The sequence below is a fragment of the Megascapheus bottae genome, chromosome 6 (genome assembly GCF_031878675.1).
Source record: "Megascapheus bottae isolate mThoBot1 chromosome 6, mThoBot2.hap1, whole genome shotgun sequence".
NCBI classification, from domain to species: domain Eukaryota; kingdom Metazoa; phylum Chordata; class Mammalia; order Rodentia; family Geomyidae; genus Megascapheus; species Megascapheus bottae.
In genome coordinates this window covers 4,646,789-4,664,450 of record NC_143514.1, presented here as the reverse complement: position 1 = coordinate 4,664,450, position 17,662 = coordinate 4,646,789, and the positions used below count along the sequence as shown (strand labels likewise).

Sequence of the window (17,662 nt, the reverse complement as noted above, 5' to 3'; positions counted from 1 at the left end):
CCTACCCCCTGAGCCACAGCACCACTTCCGGTTTTCTAGTGGTTAATTGGAGATAACAGTGCCCTGGCTGGTTCTGAACTGTTATTCTTAGATCTCAGCCTCCTGAGTAGCTGGGATTACAGGCCTGAGCTGCTACGCCCAGCTATATTGGTAATTTTATGATAGTCTTTCTTTTGAGTTTTTACTGGCCTATGAAATCAAGTTAGAACAACAACTTCTCTGAGGTTTGTGGATGTTTACATCCTCCTGACACCTGGGTAGTCTCACAAATGTGCTCTTAGACCATTAAGAGTTCTTGAAGGTATTTTTTTCCCCTCCCACTCTGTTTGCTGGTAATAGGAACATCGCCAGAGAAGTTTCTGCTCCTCCAACAGAACATAAATCCCATTTGCTAAGCCTTAGCATCAGCAGCAGATGAGCAGAGCTGTGGTGAGTTCTAGAGGACAGGGAAACAATGATAAGTAAGATAGTCTCTTCCAGGAATTTGGCTGCCAAAGAGCTACTTCTGTGTATCTCACTAAGGACAGACGCTATCAGATGAGGAATAAAATTCTCTTCACTGATGGTTATCTATCGTCTTGCACCAGTGGCTCATGCTTGTAATCCTATCTACTCATGTGGCTGAAATCTTGGGATAGAAGTTTGAAGCCAGCCCGGGCAGAAAAGTTCATGAGACTCTTACCTCCAACTACCCAGCAAAAACTGGACGTGGAAGCATGGTTTAAGTGGTAGAGCACCATCCATGCATGAAAGAGCTAAGGGACAGCACCTTTAGTTTGAGCCCTACTACTGGAATGAGAGAGAGAGCGAGAGAGAGGGAGGGAGGTAACTTTTTTTTTTTTTTTTTTTTTTTAAATCTCAGTGCCTGAGCACTGTCCTTGGGCTTTCCTCAAGGCTAGAGCTCTACCACTTGAGCCACAGCACCACTTCAGCTTTTCTCTGTATGTGGTACTGAGGAATCAAACCCTGGTTCTTCGCCCATGCTAGGCAAGAACTCTACCACTAGGCCAAACCCCTGGCCCCAGATAAATAACTTCTTATAGCACTGAGCTATTTTGGTGTGTGGACCAGCTCTGTCTCTGATTGTGAGTGTATACTGGGGTTTGAACTCAGGGCCTCATGGTCTACTTTGCCTTTTTTTTTTTTTGCCAGTCCTAGGCTTGAGCTCAGGGCCTGAGCACTGTCCTTGGACTTTCTCAAGGCTAGAGCTCTACCACTTGAGCCTCAGCACCACTTCCGGCTTTTTTCAATGTATGTGGTACCGAGGAATCGAACCTGGGTCTTCATGCATGCTAGGCAAGCACTTTTAACCACTAGGCCAAACTCCCGGCCCTAGTTTGCCTTTTTTTGCTCAAGACTCGCACTCTAGAACTTGAGCCACACCTCCACTTTGAGCTTTTTGCTGGTTAATTAGAGATAAGAGTCTTATGTACTTTATTGTCTGTGCTGGCTTTGAACTGAAGTCCTTAGATGTCAGCCTCCTGAGTAGCTAGTATTACAGGTGTGAGTCACTGGTGCTTGGCTTCTGGCTCTGGTCTCCCTGTTCCCCAACAATATCGATTATAGAAAAAATGCCATAACATTCCACATTAAACACCTGCCCCTAATTAGATCTGACTACAATACTGTTGTTCATAAATACATTATGTGAAGATGTAGCCATTTGAATGCTATAACCAAGTTTTGCTGAATAAATTCTGTAACAAATATATGTAGTAGAAACTATTTCCTTTCTTCTCAAAGTTAAAAACTTGAATAAATAAATACTGGTATTACCCAGTCTTTTTTTTGGGGGAGGGGGGAATGGGTTGGTCGTGGGGCTTGAACTCTGGGCCTGCGTGCTGTCCTGGAGCTCTTTAGTTCAAGGCTAGCACTCTACCACTTTGAGCCACAGCTCCACTCTTATTCAGTCTTATTAATGTATTTATCCTGCTCAAGTGTAATTTCAGTGGAGTTGGATTCATTTGGTCAAATCCTGAACTTTTAACAGGATTTTTCAATATTAACTTTTAGCCAATAGTAAAGTAGAGTTGTCCAAACACACCATTTTTGTACAAAGAAGAATGAGAGAGACTTCCTCCTTAGCTTGTCTTGGAAAATATTTTCCTGTTGCAAAACCTTTGTTCTCTTTCTTAGTCCTAAATTATTTTCCTTATAAATTATTTGTACCTGACACATTCTATGCCAAACAGAAGGTTTATAATTACATCTACAATTGCTGTACTAATGAGAGGGAGTGGGGGATGGAGAGAGATGGAGGCTAGTTCTAGCCCCTGGGAGAATCTCAGGCAAGTAGCATATCAGGCCTGAAGTGGGTTTCACAGAGGATTATTTATGGCAGCTCTACTCAACCTCAGTAGGGGAAGGAACTGGAGGGAGTTGGAGTGGACTGGGCTGAAGTAGAAAATGGAGGTGCTGTCTATAAAGAGGGTCTGTTTAGCAGCTGATTTTTGCCGTGTTGCAATGTGAGCCAGTTCTGATTTTTTTTTTTCACTGCAAGCCAGGAATCTGGATTATGATGTAAAATCTAATTTTAAAAGGTTGGCCAATTCAACATTTTAAATAAGAACTTCCTGTAGACTAAACAAAATGGCCTTGTGGCTGGATACAGACTGTGCGCTTACGCCCTAAGAGATAGCCCTTCAGTGGCCAGATAAACAGAAGCATAGAATTTGACTAAAAATACAGAATACTTAAAAATCAGTTTCACCTGTGTGCTGGTGGCTCATACTTGTAATTCTAGCTACTCAGGAGGCTGAGATTTGAGGATTATGATTCAAAGCCAGCCTGGACAGGAAAGTCTGAGACTCATCTCCAATTAAGCACCAAAGGGCTAGTGGTGGAGTTGTGGCTCAAGTGGTAAAGTGCTACCCTTGAGCAGAACAGCTCAGGGACAGTGCCCAAGCCCTGTGTTCAAATCTCAGGAATGACCAAAAAAAAAAAAAATCAGTTTAAATGGAATCTACCCAATACTTGGCATCATTTTGTGTCTCCTACTCCCAACATACAGAACAAAACAAACCCCTACTTGTGCAATATTCACAACTTCTGACCTTTAAATTTGGGGTGCTGCATGAGAAGCAAATGTGTTTGAAGCGGCCAGCCTGCTCAGGGATCAGTATGTTCAGGGAGAAGTTGGTTAGAGTCTGAGCTAGGCACCAGGCAGGGGATGAAGCAGGAGCTGGTAGACCTGGGAAGGGAAGAAGAAAAGCTCCAGCTCCTGTCTTGAAGTTGATTTGGGGACTGTGTAGAAGGAAGAGAGAAACGGGGACCTTTTACACAACAAAGGAAACTTACGAGGCAAGTTTATTGTAACTCGTCTAGTCTAGAACCAGCTAAGTGGGCGGAGCCATTCTTAGTGTCTTCATGTTGGTTCTTGTCATGGTCCTGCAGAAAATTGAATTGGAATGAAAAAAGGATTCTTCAGAAATGAGAATATGGAAGGAGGAGCGGCGCACAGAACAATCAGTAAATAGTAGCAAGTAAACCCAGAATGTTGAGAATCCCCAAGTGTGCGCTGGGCAGCCCCTAGGACCAGATGGCCTGGGACAGCAGCCTGCTTTGCTGGGAGAAGGGCTGTGGCCACAGGCATGCGTGATGTGGCAGTGAGTTAACGCTCCTCTGTTGGGTATGCAGCTTAGAGAACAGTCCTAAGGGTTCTGACCTCCCTTTCTTGCTCAGGAAACAAACTCAGACCTGTGTTTTACCCAGGCTGGAGCTTATCTGCTCCAGGCTGGAGGTTTCAGCTCTAGTGGGAGACCAAAGGTGGTTGAAATGTAACTTGTCTGTGGGCCCCAGTGGATCATATTGTAGTCTGAGGATGGAATGTTTTTTCTCTTTCTCAGTCATCTCAAGGACCTGGTGCTTGGGTTCTGGAATGGCAAAAGTTCTGAGGAAGAACTTTTTTGTTCATTGATACTGTCATCACTGTGTGAAAGGAACTGTCTTTTCCAACAGGTATAAATACAAATACTTCAGTTACTTTTAGTATAAACGCATTTGAGGCCAGGAGTTTGGCCTAGTGGTAGAGTGCTTGTTTAGTATAAATGCATTTGAAAGTGTGTGCCATATTTGTTAGCTAGTTTAGTGTAGTATGCTTCTTTCCTTTTTTTTTTTTTTTTGGTTGGTCACGGGGCTTGAACTCTGGTCCTGGGTGCTGTCCCTGAGCTCTTCAGCTCAAGGCTACCATCCTACCCCTTGAGCCACAACCCCACTTCCCCTCTTCTAGTGATTAATTGGAGATAAGAGTTTCACAGCCTTTAGTGCCTGGGAACTGCGATCCTCAGATCTCAGCCTCCTGAGTAGCTAGGATTATAGGTGTGAACCACTGCACTGGGTGCATGCTTTCCTCCCTCCCTCCCTCCTTCTGTCCTTCCATCCCTCCCCCCCTTTCTTTCTTTTTTTCTTTCTTCTTTTCTTTTCTTTTCTTTTCTTTCTTTCTTTCTTTCTTTCTTTCTTTCTTTCTTTCTTTCTTTCTGTCTGTCTGTCTGTCTGTCTGTCTGTCTGTCCTGGGGCTTGAACCTCTGTCTTTTTCTGTGTATGTGGTACTGAGGAATGGAATCCAGGGCTCTTGCATGCCAGACAAACACTCCATTACTAAGCCACATTCCCAGCCCCTCTTGCTTTGTTTTTTGACTTTCTTGTTCATATCTAGTCCTGTCATACTTCCAGTTCATCATTTTGTTGGTTAATTGGAGCTGGAACTTCACAGATGAACTTAGTTGCTAGGACTGGATTCAACCTGCAGTCCTCCAGATCTGAGCCTCCTGAGTAGTGAGTGAGGGTTATGGGTCTGAGCCACCAACCTGTGAGGATTCTTCTTTTTCCCCAGTCATGGGAACTAGCATTGTGGTACTGAGAGCGTGAGTGCAGGGTTCCTTCCACTACTGTTGGGAAGAAGAGAATTCTTTAAATTCCACTACTTGGACTTCCTGGGACTATAGGCCAGAGATGAAATGTTTAGAAGATCCTATCAGGAAGTGAAACTTGCAAATAATCTTTGTACCAGCATTATACACTGAAAAACGGTACAGGGAGACTTTTACTTTCTCATAAAGTGTAGTTGAAGAGGAAGAGGAAGAAGAAGAAGAAGAAGAAGAAGAAGAAGAAGAAGAAGAGGAGGAGGAGGAGGAGGAGGAGGAGGAAAAAGAAGCCGCCACCCAGTTCTAGTGACTGTGGAAATGGTTAGAGGAGAAGCTTCTGGGTGCGCCCTGAGCTCCAGCCATAGCTTGGAGCACTTGGTGTCTGTATTAGCTCATTTACTCCAAACAGCCCTGGTGTGTAGAGAGGAAACCAAAGCGGGCTCGCCCATCACCACCAACTGCCTAAGTAATACAAGGTCACCTACTTTGAATGGTCCTTAAAGTGGCAGAGCTGTGACTTGAACCCAAGCTTCAGGATCCATATACTCTCTCAACAATCACAAACTGGCTTTAGAAATTCCTTTTGCTTTCCATGTCATTTTGTCTTGAAGTTAGCATCAAAGTGTGAATGACAAAAGGACATTTTATGCCTTCTTTTATATCTCCACCCTGAATAGGTAACAAAATGACAGTCTCCATCTTGGAATGGTGTCCTGAGATATTACACCAACGTGTCTCTGGACCATAGTTGAGCCTTATTGCTGTGGTATTCTTTTTCCATGGACACAGGAACTGATTTCCAGAGCACGAAATTTGTCTTTTTTACTTTGGCTTTCACAGGTAAATTTGGTGAACTTCGGAGAGCATTGTTGAAATTGCCGTTTACAATTGATGTGAGGCTTGCTGCTTTCCAACTTGAGTTCTGGGCCCATCATCTCCTCCAGCCTGGTGTGATCTTGGGTTTCTTAAGTCTTGGGGTTCATCTTATGCACACGAGAAAGGGGAAGATAATCATGGTTATATGACTGGGTTTGATGAAAAGGAGTTATTATATGATCTTTTATTTGTGTTTTATTACTGTGGCTTAAGCCCAGGTCCTAGGCACTGTCCCTTAGCTTTTTCTTTTCTCTCTTTCTTTCTTTCTTTTTTTTTTTAAACCAGTCCTGGGGTTGGGCTCAGGACATTAGCACTGTCCTTGGATTTTCTCAAGGCTAGAGCTCTACCACTTTAGCCACAGTGCCATTTCTGGCCTTTTCCTATGTATGTGGTACTGAGGAATCGAAACTGGGTCTTCATGCATGCTAGGCAAGCACTCTACCACTAGGCCAAACTCCCAGCCTCCCTTAGCTTTTTCACTCAAGTCTTATTACTGTGTGCTCTACCACTTGGGCCACAGCTCCACTTACAGCCTTTTAAAGATTATTTGGAGAAAAGTGTCTCATAGACTTTTTTTTTTATCCCTCCTGGCTCTGAACCACAATCTTCAGATTTCAGCCTCCTGAGGAGCTGGGATTATAGGCATGAGCTATCAGTGCCTGATGGAGCTATTATTACATATAACCATTTTTTTTTCTTGTTAAAAACAGAAAGCACATGTGTTAGGCACTGAGCTGACAAAATGTCCTTTGTGAGTCTTGGAATGCGTTTCCTTGGGTGGGTGGGGAAGGTCTGTGAACTCCATTCTTTACTCTGCTTACCTGAGTTACAGCTTCCACCATGGTGTAGGCGTGAACTCTACTTCTGGCCTAAACTCTTCTTTTTCCTTGTTTTTTCCCCTCCTACTTTGGGCTGGCCTCCAGTCTCCTGACAAAGTGCCGTTTGTTGTAAGGGTGCAGCAGGCAATTCTCTGGGCAGCGACACTGGCTGCAGGCAGTAACTGTAGTTAAAAGGGAGAAGCCAGGCTGAAGCAGGAGGGGCACTGATGGGACTTGTTCCTTAGAATTTTGTACTTTGCTTTTTGAAGGACGGGAGGAAAAGAAAGAGATGGCTTCTTAATAGAAATCTTATAAAATGTCCTTCCTAGCAGAACAAAATTGAGTAAGGAGAAAGGGTTTTTAAAGAGTCACTGTTTATTCCTTAGAGAGCAAATCCATTTTCTATGGGAGGGAGCAAACACATTTTAAGCATTTGCTTTATGGTGCATTCTACTAGAAAGCTCATTATAAATAATAATAATAATAACAGCTATCAGGTTAGTTCATTTTAGATGAACCATGTACCATTTCAAAGGTTAGAGCATTGTGTTAAAGTATCCAGTGTCACCGTGCTAGTTATAGTACCCGGTAGAACCTAAGTCATCTCTTATCCACAGTATGAAAGATGAACTAGGCACCCGTTCAGGCTCAGGCCTGTTGTAATCTTAGCTAACTCAAAAGGCTGAGGTTTATGGATCACAAAGCCAACCTAGGCAGAAAAAAATCCATGAGACTCATCTCTAATTAATCACCAAAAAGATGTTAAGTGGTGGTATGGCTCAAGTGGTAGAGTGCCTGCTTTGAAAAAGGTAAAGGATAGTGCCCAGGCACTAAGTTTAAACCCTAGTACTGGCACCAAAAAAAAAAAAAAAAAAGGAAAAAAAGTGAAAAGAAAAATAAAGATCAGGAATACTGAGCAAGGCCTTGAATGAAGAGAAAGATGGTGACAGGAAAAACAAAGGGAGCTCTGGAGCAGCAGAGCATAGGCCAGAGGAGGGGCAGATGACAGAGAGCCTAGAGTGGACTGCTAAATAATGTAGACGATTCCCCTGTCTTTGAGCAGAGTGTTCACCGGAGGATCAACCTCAGTGATTAGGTTGTTGGGGAGGAAGCCATAGATTCTTGCAACAGTAGTTTGTATAGTGGCATTTCTAGCATACCTCTGTCCCTCTAACACCACAGATAGACACAGTGCCTAGCCCTGCAGTGTATGGTGAAGCAGAATCTCTAACTAAGGACATTAGAAATCTAGTAGAAGAGTCTGGACTGAGGCTGATTTGAGGTTTGCCATTATATGGAGTGTGTGTGTGTTTATGTATATGTGTATGTGTATGTTGATATTGGGCCTTGGAATTCAGGGCCAGGGCATGCTCCTTAGCTATTGTATTATACATTTTTATAAAGGTGATGGACAGAGGGTTTCATAAGTCAGATAATGAACACATTTCTTTTTGGGACAATGTCACCTCTTCCCTTACTGTCCCTTAGCTTTTTGCTTGAGATTGACATTACCTTTTGAGTCATATAATCCTAGCAACTCAGGAGGCTGAGATCTGAGGATCACTGTTCAAAGCCATCCCGGGTACTAAAAAGTCAGTGAGACTCTTAATCTCCAGCGAGTCACCAGAAAACTGGAAGTGGTGATGTGGCTTAAGGGGTAGGGCCGAAGTCTTGAGCTGAAGAACTCAGGGAGAAGGCCCAGCCCAGAATTCAAGTCCCAGGATGGACAACAAACAACAACAAAAAGATCTATTTGGATTTTATGGTGTGTGTGTGTGTATGTGTGTGTGTGTTTTGTGAGTCCTGGGGATTAAACTCAGGTCCTGAACACTGTCCTTGGGCTTTCTCAAGGCTAGAGCTCTACCACTTGAGTCACAGCACCACTTCCAGATTTTTATATGTATGTGGTACTGAGGAATTGAACCCAGGCAAGCACTCTGCCACCTATCACTAGGTCAAACTCCCAGCCCTATGGTTTGCTTTTATTTATTTATTTATTTATTTATTTATTTATTTATTTATTTTTTGGTCAGTCGTGGGGCTTGAAACTCTGTCCCTGAGCTCTTCAGCTCAAGGCTACCACCCTACCCTTTGAGCCACAGTCACTTCCAGTTTTCTGGTGGTTAATCGGAGATAAGAGTCTCATGGGCTTTAGTGCCCAGGCTGGCTTTAAACCATGATCCTCAGATCTCAGCCTCCTGAGTAGCTAGGATTACAGGCTTGAGCCATCATGCCTGGCCTATGGTTTGCCTTTTTTTTTTTTTTGCCAGTCCTGGGGTTTGAACTCAGGACCTGAGCACTGTCCTTGGGCTTTCCTCAAGGCCAACGCTCTACCACTTGAGCCACAGCACCACTTCCAGCTTTTTTCAGTGTATGCAGTACCAAGGAATCAAACCTAGAGCGTCATTCACGCTAGGCAAGCACTCTATCCCTAGGCCAAACTCCTGCCCTGGTTTGCTTTTTATTCCCTGTAAATAAACAGTAATTTTCACCTGTGATTTCTCATTCCTCCATAGAATGGCTCTGGTAATTGTGCTGTCTTTCCTTCTTTGTGTACTTGGGAGGAAATGGAAGATACAGGGTTTATTGACTGTCTGTCTTCCTTAAGATGCCAGACCATGAGCTTCTTGTGCTGCCTGGAGTTTTAATCCTGTTTGGCTTTGGCCTAGGCACGAGACCATAGCTTAACGGTATAAGACCTAGCGAGAACAAAATTAACGTGCTAGGGTCAGTGGTGAGGATAATTTATGTGAAATGGAGTAGAAGAGTTTCTTGCACGTATTTTACACTCAGTGTAGCTATTGCTGCCATTACTGCTGTAACTAACCTGCCAATAATCCTTCCCCGTTTCCCATACATTGAAAACTTTACCTTTAAAAATGGTTGGACAAATTGCAATTGAGAGGAATGTGGATACCTGGGGCAGCTTAAATTACTGTCCCATCTTTCTTTCCTGGGCTTTATGTTTTTTTCTGGAAGCAAGCATGCTTTTTTTTTTTTTCCCCCCCCAGAAAGAAATGTTAGGTCAGGTGCTGGTGGTGCATGCCTGTAACTCTAGCTACTCAGGAGGCTGAGGACTGAAGACTGAAGTTCAAATCTAGCCCACCCAGAAAAGTCTGTGAACTTCTTATCTGCAGCAGACATCTGGCCTGAGCTCTCTCACACATTTCCTGGGACCCAGCCTGCAAACAGAGGCTACTTTAGTCAAATGTTTCAAACTTCTTTTGCTCCTGACTATTAATAAAGTATAATTTTTGCTGGGAAGATAAACAGTTCTATCAAGGGAGAAGCCAGTTCTCAACATTAAAAGAATTAGAAATTATAATTTGCGCTTAAGAAAATAATGTTAGTCCAAATGTTAGCTATCTTCCCCCTTTCCCTTCAGCTGTTCTTTACCCTGCCATGTATTTGCAAACTATTCTCATGACCGTGTGTGTGTGTGTGTGTGTGTGTGTGTGTGTGTGTGTGTGTGTGTGTGTGTGATGTTTATCCTAGGGCCAGATTATACTTACACAACTAACTTTGTCATTTTACCTCCTCAGTTCAGCCTTTGAAGCTCTTCTAGTCTTTGGGTTTTGTTAACTAAGTCTTCATTTTTTTTTTGAAAGGCTATTTCCCACAGAACTTTATTGACAGTAGATGGAATAATCAGACTATAGTTTGTGAAGTTCAGATCTTAAATCCTAATTTTTTTTTTTTGCCCATCCTGGGGCTTGAACTCAGGGCCTGAACACTGTCTTTGGGCTTTCTCAAGGCTGAAGCTCTACTAGCTTGAGTCATAGCACAATTCCAGCTTTTTCTATGTATGTGGTACTGAGGAATCAAACCTGGGTCTTAGTGCAAGTACTCTACCACTAGGGCCAAACTCCTAGCCTGATCCTAAACTTTTAAACATACCCTTTGCCTTTTTTTTTTTTTTTTCTATCACTTCTAGGGCTTGAACTCAAGGCCCAGGCTCTGTCATTTACCATTTTTGCTCAAGGCTAGCATTCTACCACGTTAGCCACAGCTCCATTTCTGGCTTTTTGGTGCTTAATTAGAGCTGAGAGTTTCCCGGATTTTTCTTTCTGGTTGGCTGTGAACCTCAGATAGCAGCCTCTTGAGTAGCTAGGGTTATAATGTGAGTCTCCGTTTCCTGCCCAATTTGGCTTGTTGTAGTTCAGTTTTAGCACTTCAAATGTAGAGGCTGTTACATTTGGGCATCCTCTGCTCCTCGTGCAAATTAAAGAGAGCACAAAAATGCAGTCTACTTCATTTCTTCAGTTCCCTGTAAATCTAGTCCACTGGCTTGCCCTCATTTATCTTTCCTACACCTGCATTAATAACATGTGAAGATTTGATTATAATGGTGTGAATGATTTCTGAGTTACTTCTGAATACAGACAGTGCTATTCCGTGTGGCTTTTTTCTTCCTTTGGCTGCTAAAAGTATCTAGTGATTTTTTTTCTAGCCTGAGTAACTGCCATGTGGTTCTTTTCCTAGCCACAGAGTTACACTTATTTAGCCATCCTGAATTCATAGAACACTGTATCATCTGCTTTATAAGATCAAAGGGCATAGCATTCATTGCATTCTTTCTCCTCCTAATCCAGCCAGGCCATCCTGTGGCCTGGAAAGCTAGAATTCTGGTCAGGGAAAAAAAGCAGCTCAGTCTCCTTGACTTTCCATTCTGCATATATCTTTCTATTTGGTTATTCATTTATTCGAAGTTCATCTCCAGATTTCTTTCTAGAGTCTCTGTGGCCAGTAGTTAGATTGTTAATACAAGCAGGAAAATCTTGGAGACTTTTACTTTATTCCTTTCCTTCTGCTCTTTCTGTGGCACTGTACCCCATTAACTTTTTCATTGGGGAGAAAAAAACAACCCTCACATACAGGTGTTCTGTTAGTAATGGGTTGTTAAAAACGAGGCAGTGTGTGGGGTGGAGGCATGGCTCTGTTGGTAGAGGGATAGCTGATGAGTGAAAGTGGTGGCAGGTACCAAGTTCTAGTCCTGGTCTGGCACCCAGAAAAACAAAAGTAGTATGGCTAACTACTGTGGGATTAACAAGTCACTTAAATCACTTAACATCTTTGTGTCTGTTTCCTGGTCTGTAATGTTGTATAATCTGTATTGTCAGCAATAAATAAACTAATCCGTGAAAAAGCCATAGGCATTCCTCAGTCTACAGATATGCTTATTTTCCTCTAGACCTGAGGCTTGAACTCGGGGCCCTGTGCTTGTGCTTTGTCAAGCAAGGCTGGTACTCTTCAACTTGAGCCAACTCCACTTCCAGAATTTTGTGGTTCATTTGAGATAAGAGTCTCATGGACTTTTCTGTCCAGGCTAGCTTTGAACCTCAGTCCTTAGATCTCAGCCTTCTGAGAACTAGAATCTTGCTTTTTTTTTCTTCAATGTGGTTTGTGGGGCTTGAACCCTGAGCCTGGGTGTTGTCCCTGAGCTCTTCAGCTCAAGGCTACCACCCTACCCCTTGAGCCAAGCCACATTTCCCATTTTCTAGTGATTAATTAAAGAGTCTCACGTTCTTTAGTGCCCAGGATGGCTTTGAATCCTGATATTCAGATCTCAGTCTCCTAAATAGCCAGGATTACAGGTGAGAGCCACCATGACCGATGGAGATATGACTTTTTTTTTTTTTTTTTTTGCCAGCACTGGGCCTTGAGCACTATCCGCACTATCCTTGGGCTTTCTCACAGTTAGAGCTCTACCACTTGAGTCACAGTACCACTTCTGGCTTTTTCTATGTATGTACCAAGGAATTGAACTTAGGTCTTTGTGCATGCTAGGCAAGTACTCTACCACTAGGCCAAACTCCCGGCTTGCTCTTATGCTCACAAAATTAGCCAGTGTGGTTTACCTTAATACACATATTTTCACACTAACTGAAGAGTGAGCAACCTAGAAGACATATATTGAGATTTTGTGTATCATAGTTTAATTAGAGGATTTTATTATTTCAGAAAATAATATTCAACTTTAGTCCATGAACATATTGAATCTAACTTATATCTACTTACATTTTGATGTCTTGCCATCAGTCAGCCAGTTCCAAAGTGTAGGTTTATATTTTACCCAGTTTTACCCAGCTAAGCAATGAGATGGCATGATAGAATTGAGAGAGAACATTACAAGATGTGTTTTGTTTTGTTTCACTACTGGGGTTTGTATTGACCTGGACATTGTCCCTAGCTTTATTGTTCAAGGCTGGCGTCTACCACTTGAACAGCTGTATATCTGGCATTTTTGATGACTAAGTGGAGATTAGAATCTCATAGACTTTTCTGCACAAGCTGGCTTTGAACTATGATCCTCAGAATCTCGGTGTCTGGAATAGCTAAGATTACATGTATGAGCCACCAATGACAGCACAAGATGGTTCTAAAAGTGAATTTTTTTTTTCTGAGTAAAAGATATATAGCACAAAATAATAAATTCACAGCCAGAATGCACCCACTCAATTATGCCCAATTAGAAGGAGGAAGAACAGACCCTGGGTGAGTTTGATCTCCACTACCCACTGCTTTGAGAAAATCATTTAATATCTGTGTCTCATTTCTGTAAGTGGGTACTAAGGACTCCTCCCTGCTGGTTCAGCTTAGTGGGACAGCACCCTGGGCCCTGGGTCCTGGGAAACTAGTAGTTCTGTACAAGGTTCTTGAGCTGTGTTTGGAAGCTAAGGATCCAGAGGGCTCTGCTCCATCTTTATGTCTGGGTATTCCAAGTTAGGTGCCAGGACCTCAGTAGTGCTTTGCTTTGTTGTTTGCTTAAACCCAGAAAGTTCTGCCTTCAAGGAAGCATCTTGCAGACAGATGTTTTGCAAAGGTGATTTGCAACCCCCTGAGAAATGCCACTCTCTGGCTTCTTGAAGACCAGCCCATAAGCTTCTATGGGGAAATGCCAGTTATTTCTGAGAAAGGCTTCCTTGAATGGTGTGGACCACTTTTTGTAGAAGCTTTGATGTGAGCCTAAGGGGCATCAACTTTCCCAGAAAGTCAGGGTGTCTGCTATGCTCTGGAAGTAAAGACAGGCAGGGTGAGCTGCAGTAAAGGCAGTGGCCAAAGGCACCATCTTTGGGAACCAAATGCCTTGTCATGTTTCCTTGTCTGCAAAACTGGCTCTGTAATAATCACCAGGAGTCTTGGTTGGGTTTGAACCAGGATCCTCAGATTTCAGCCTCCTGACTAGCTAGGATTACAGGTGTGAGCCTCCAGCACTCGGCGAATTTTGATGACGTAGCATCTCAGTTGCAGGGAGCCTAACAGGAAATGAGGTTATACTTGGGGATGGGGCAGAGTGGGCATTGCTCCCCGTGTGTTGGCTTTACCTGTGAAACCATACAAACTGTGTATCACAGAGTTTTCATTTAGCATAGTACTATGGCATAATGTCTATGATTTAATATTGGTTGTTTTACATTCTGATTGAATTTTCTAGAGCTAGGAGAGTTTTTGTTTTTGTTTTTTGCACATAGTCTAATCTCCATTTCCCAAAGACAGCTGCGTAATTTAAATATATTTCTTCTGCTTTCTTTCCCCATTCTTTTTCATATAGGGTCTTTATTTGGCCTGGGTTAGTGATGTAGCTGGTATTACAGAGCCACCACCCTTGGGTGAGATGGGTGGGAGACAGTGTGTCTTGCTAAGTTTTTACCTCTTGGACTGTTCTGGGGTTACAGGTATGTATCATCATCCTTCGCTTTCCTGTGCCTCTCCTAACAGTTTTACTCAGGGCCTGAGCATTGTCCTTAAGCTTCCTCAAGGCTAGAGCTCTACCGTTTGAGTCACAAAAGCATTTCTGGCTTTTTCAGTTTATGTGGTACTGAGGAATCTAACCCAGGTCTTCATGCATGCTAGGCAAGCACTCTACCACTAGGCCATGTTCCCAGCCCCTAAGTTTTTTTTTTTTTTTACTTTATATTTTCACAGATTGTCCTTCTGGACTCTTAAAGTTATAATGAGTAACAGAAATGAAGGCAGGGATACACAAAAGATGCTTCTAAATGGAATTATGCTGTTAGATGTGGTAATTATTGACAGGGATTTTTTTAAATGAGAAATTTCAGCCAGATGCCTTCCTGTGGCTTCTCTCTCACACTGGGCACTTTGTGAGGCAGAAGTAGTCACTGTTTGTGAAGAAGCATTGTCAAGTCAGGAGAACTGGACAGGTTCAAGGTAAGAAAGCCTGGACTGAGAGAAGGTGGCAGGTGGGTGGAACAGGATCTGAAACAATGTTCAGATCCTCTGGGATCTGATAATAAGTCCTCATCGGTCTGAGTCATTGGTTCTTGTGGCTGCTCTTTCCAGCCTGACTCATGGGCCCTTCTGCCTGACCCCTGCCATTCTTGAAGGCGGTAGCCCTTGCAGTTGATCTGTGTGCTGCAAGCTAGGTCTGTGCGGCTCCCAGGGTGTGCTGTGCAAGGGGAAGCCATGACACTCACTCTGTCTCCAAGTGTCTGCCTAGACTCCTTGTCCCCTGTCCACATGTGCTCTGTTCCTCAGCCTTTCACATCACTGCCACGGAGCACAGATAAATAATGAAACAAATGGAAATGGAAAATGGGAAATTAGCAGCATTTCCCCTAAAGGTTGAGACCATGCATTTGGTTTTGTGAACAGCATCTGCCTTCCGTAAAGAGCCCCGTTAGAGAATAATGAATTCAGTGAACACATACCAGCCCATTGGCTTCTGATCTGGACAGACTTTGTACCTTGGCATTGGAGTGGCTATCCCTGGAACCTCTTGAACCTTTGCCACCAAGTAATTCAGAAAAAGCTGACAGAGCCAGTAATAGATACTAGAAAGAGCACCGTGTCCCCCTCACAATACAGGAGGAATAGATGGGTGCACAGCTGGGCTAGCCCATAAACACCAGTAGCTTGTGATATAGGATCATTCTGAGATGAAGAAATGGAGCCCAGGTGGCCTCTGGCCTTGACTTTTCCCCTAGAACTATTGTTGTAGGAATTTAGCACGTGGAGGAAATGGCCCAGATTTTCTACTTAGCACAGACCTATCCTCACTTTCCATTGGGTCATGTTCTAGCTAAGACATTGGGACAGCTGCTTAGCTTCTCTGACCCTGTTTCCTCATTTGCAAGTCTGGAAACAGGATTTTTAAAAAGTCTGTTGGAAAATGTTAAAGGGTATGAGATTAAAATAATATGCTTTCTAGCACTGAGCAGGGCTTGTGTATTTCTCCGTGTCTTCCTCCTTTGGTTAACATTAGCTTTGTGTGTTGAATAGCCCCTCCATTCCTTGCTTCCTGGCTGTTTGTAGAAGATGGTCCTGTTGTCCTGTTACCTGGCAGGTTCTGGTGTCGGGACAGGCAGCTTACCGACTCCAGCTCCTGGACTGGCCCACGTACCCACCACATAGCACAGCCTTACAACGAATGTTTATTCTTTTTTTTTTTTTAACACCACTTTGAAGTTCAACTTAAGTCAGAATTCCACAAAAATGAACTTGCTCCCAGAACTTTGGAACTTGTGTATGATTAGCTCACAAAGAATTGCACGTGCCCTCCCCCCAAAAAATGGACCCTCCAGATTGTGCTTGGTGGGAGATGAGGGAGATGTCAGGGTCGGTGGGGAGGGTTCGTGACAGCTCTGCCTGCAGCAGCGCAGCACGCTGTCTTTCCCCCTTGAGTCAGCCTGGCACAGGACAAGTAATCTCCCATCCTGGAGTGGATGTGGGGATGTGGCTGCTAACTTCACCATTTGCATAATTCCAGCCTCCACTCCCCGGGGAAGTCTCCCTCTGGTCCCCACACCTTCCCCGAGGTGATTCCTTCGTGGGAGCTAGGGGGGAGCAGCGGGAGCGCCCGGGAGGGAGGGAGGGCGGGCGGGCAGAGAGGGCAGACCGACGCCTGGGTCCGCGCCGGGACCAGGGCCCCGCCGGTGAAGGTACCGGGTGGCGGCGGCCAGCAGGGGAACGGGCGGGGGGGGGTTGGGGGGGGGCGGGGGGGAGGGGGTCGATGCCCGCCCCGGGGCCGGGGTGGGGGTAGAGGGAGGGTGGGGGGTCGATGCCGGCCCCGGGGGCGGCCGGGCGGTGCGAGCTGGGACCCCGTCCCGTCCGTTCGGACCCGGTCCGGCCCGGCGGGGCCTCGGGGTCGCCCCGTGCCGCTCCCACCCCGCCGACCCGGGGTTGTCGCCCCTCTGCCCGTGTCCCAACAGGAAGTGCACGGCCGCCCGCCCCGCGCCGGTCCCGGGATGGAGGAGTGAAGTCGCCGCGGTCCCAGCCTCGGAGCGGAGCCTCCCCGCCGCCCCGCCGCCCCGCCGAGAGTCCAGCGCCCCGAGGACGCGGGTGGCCGCCGGCCCAGGTGCGCGAGAGGGGGCGGTGGACGGGCCGGGCCGGGCCGGGCCGCGGGCCCCGCGGCCGCCCAGGTGCGCGGGCTTGGCCGGGCCGGAGGGGACGGCGGCGGGCCCGTCCCCCGCCCGCCCCTGCTCCCCCTCCAGTCTACCAGGACCTCTTTGTTCCTCACCCCCGGGCTCGGCGCCCGGGAAGTGGGGTGGGCTGAGGTCGGCGGGGTGGCCGGGGTGCCCTCGCCTGGCGCCTCCATCACAAAGGAGGGGTGCAGGCCGCCCGGGACAGGTGGGGACCCCGGCTGCGCCCCCCGCGGCCCAGAGGTGTAGTCTGGGGTCGGCCCCACGGGGTGACTGGGTCTTCCCGGTGCTCGCAAGTGTGAGCCCGACAGGCCGGCCGCTGCCTTCCCAGTGTCACCGGAGGAAAATCGGAAGATCTGTCTCAGCAGATAGATGGCAATGTCGTGTCCCGATCCTCTCCACTCGGATGCCAGTAGAACAAATGATAGGAGAAGTTTGGCCTTAGATGCCGTAGACTCGTTAGCTTCTTCCTGCCCCTGGGTGCTCAGCTCTCTGCACACTAAGTCAGATCAGCTCTCCCAAGTGAAGGCCTGGCCTTCGTTTATCCACCTGGTGGACTGGGGAGAGGGCCACGCAAGGGAAGTGGGCTGGAGAAGGATTGTTTGATGAGACAGTTGCACCAGGGGTAGAGTCTTCTTCTGTACCTACTCCTCTCCTCACCTGGTTGGGCAGGTGATGTGTTTTATGAGATGTAGTTACTACCTGATTCGTTTTGCTTTGAAAG

At 45.5% G+C, this 17,662-nt stretch overlaps 1 protein-coding gene across 5 annotated transcripts in view; it reads left to right on the top strand.

The window, feature by feature from the left end:
• Positions 1-17,662, top strand: part of Lrrc8d (leucine rich repeat containing 8 VRAC subunit D) — a 93,590-nt gene that overhangs the window by 5,512 nt on the left and 70,416 nt on the right. For 3 of the 5 annotated variants that reach the window (XM_090334127.1, XM_090334123.1, XM_090334122.1), the window contains one exon: positions 16,729-16,874. The exons of the other annotated variants lie outside the window; for them this stretch is intronic. The gene's annotated coding sequence lies outside the window, so the exon portion shown is untranslated. The remainder of the gene's footprint in view (positions 1-16,728; positions 16,875-17,662) is intronic. 5 annotated transcript variants of the gene reach the window in all.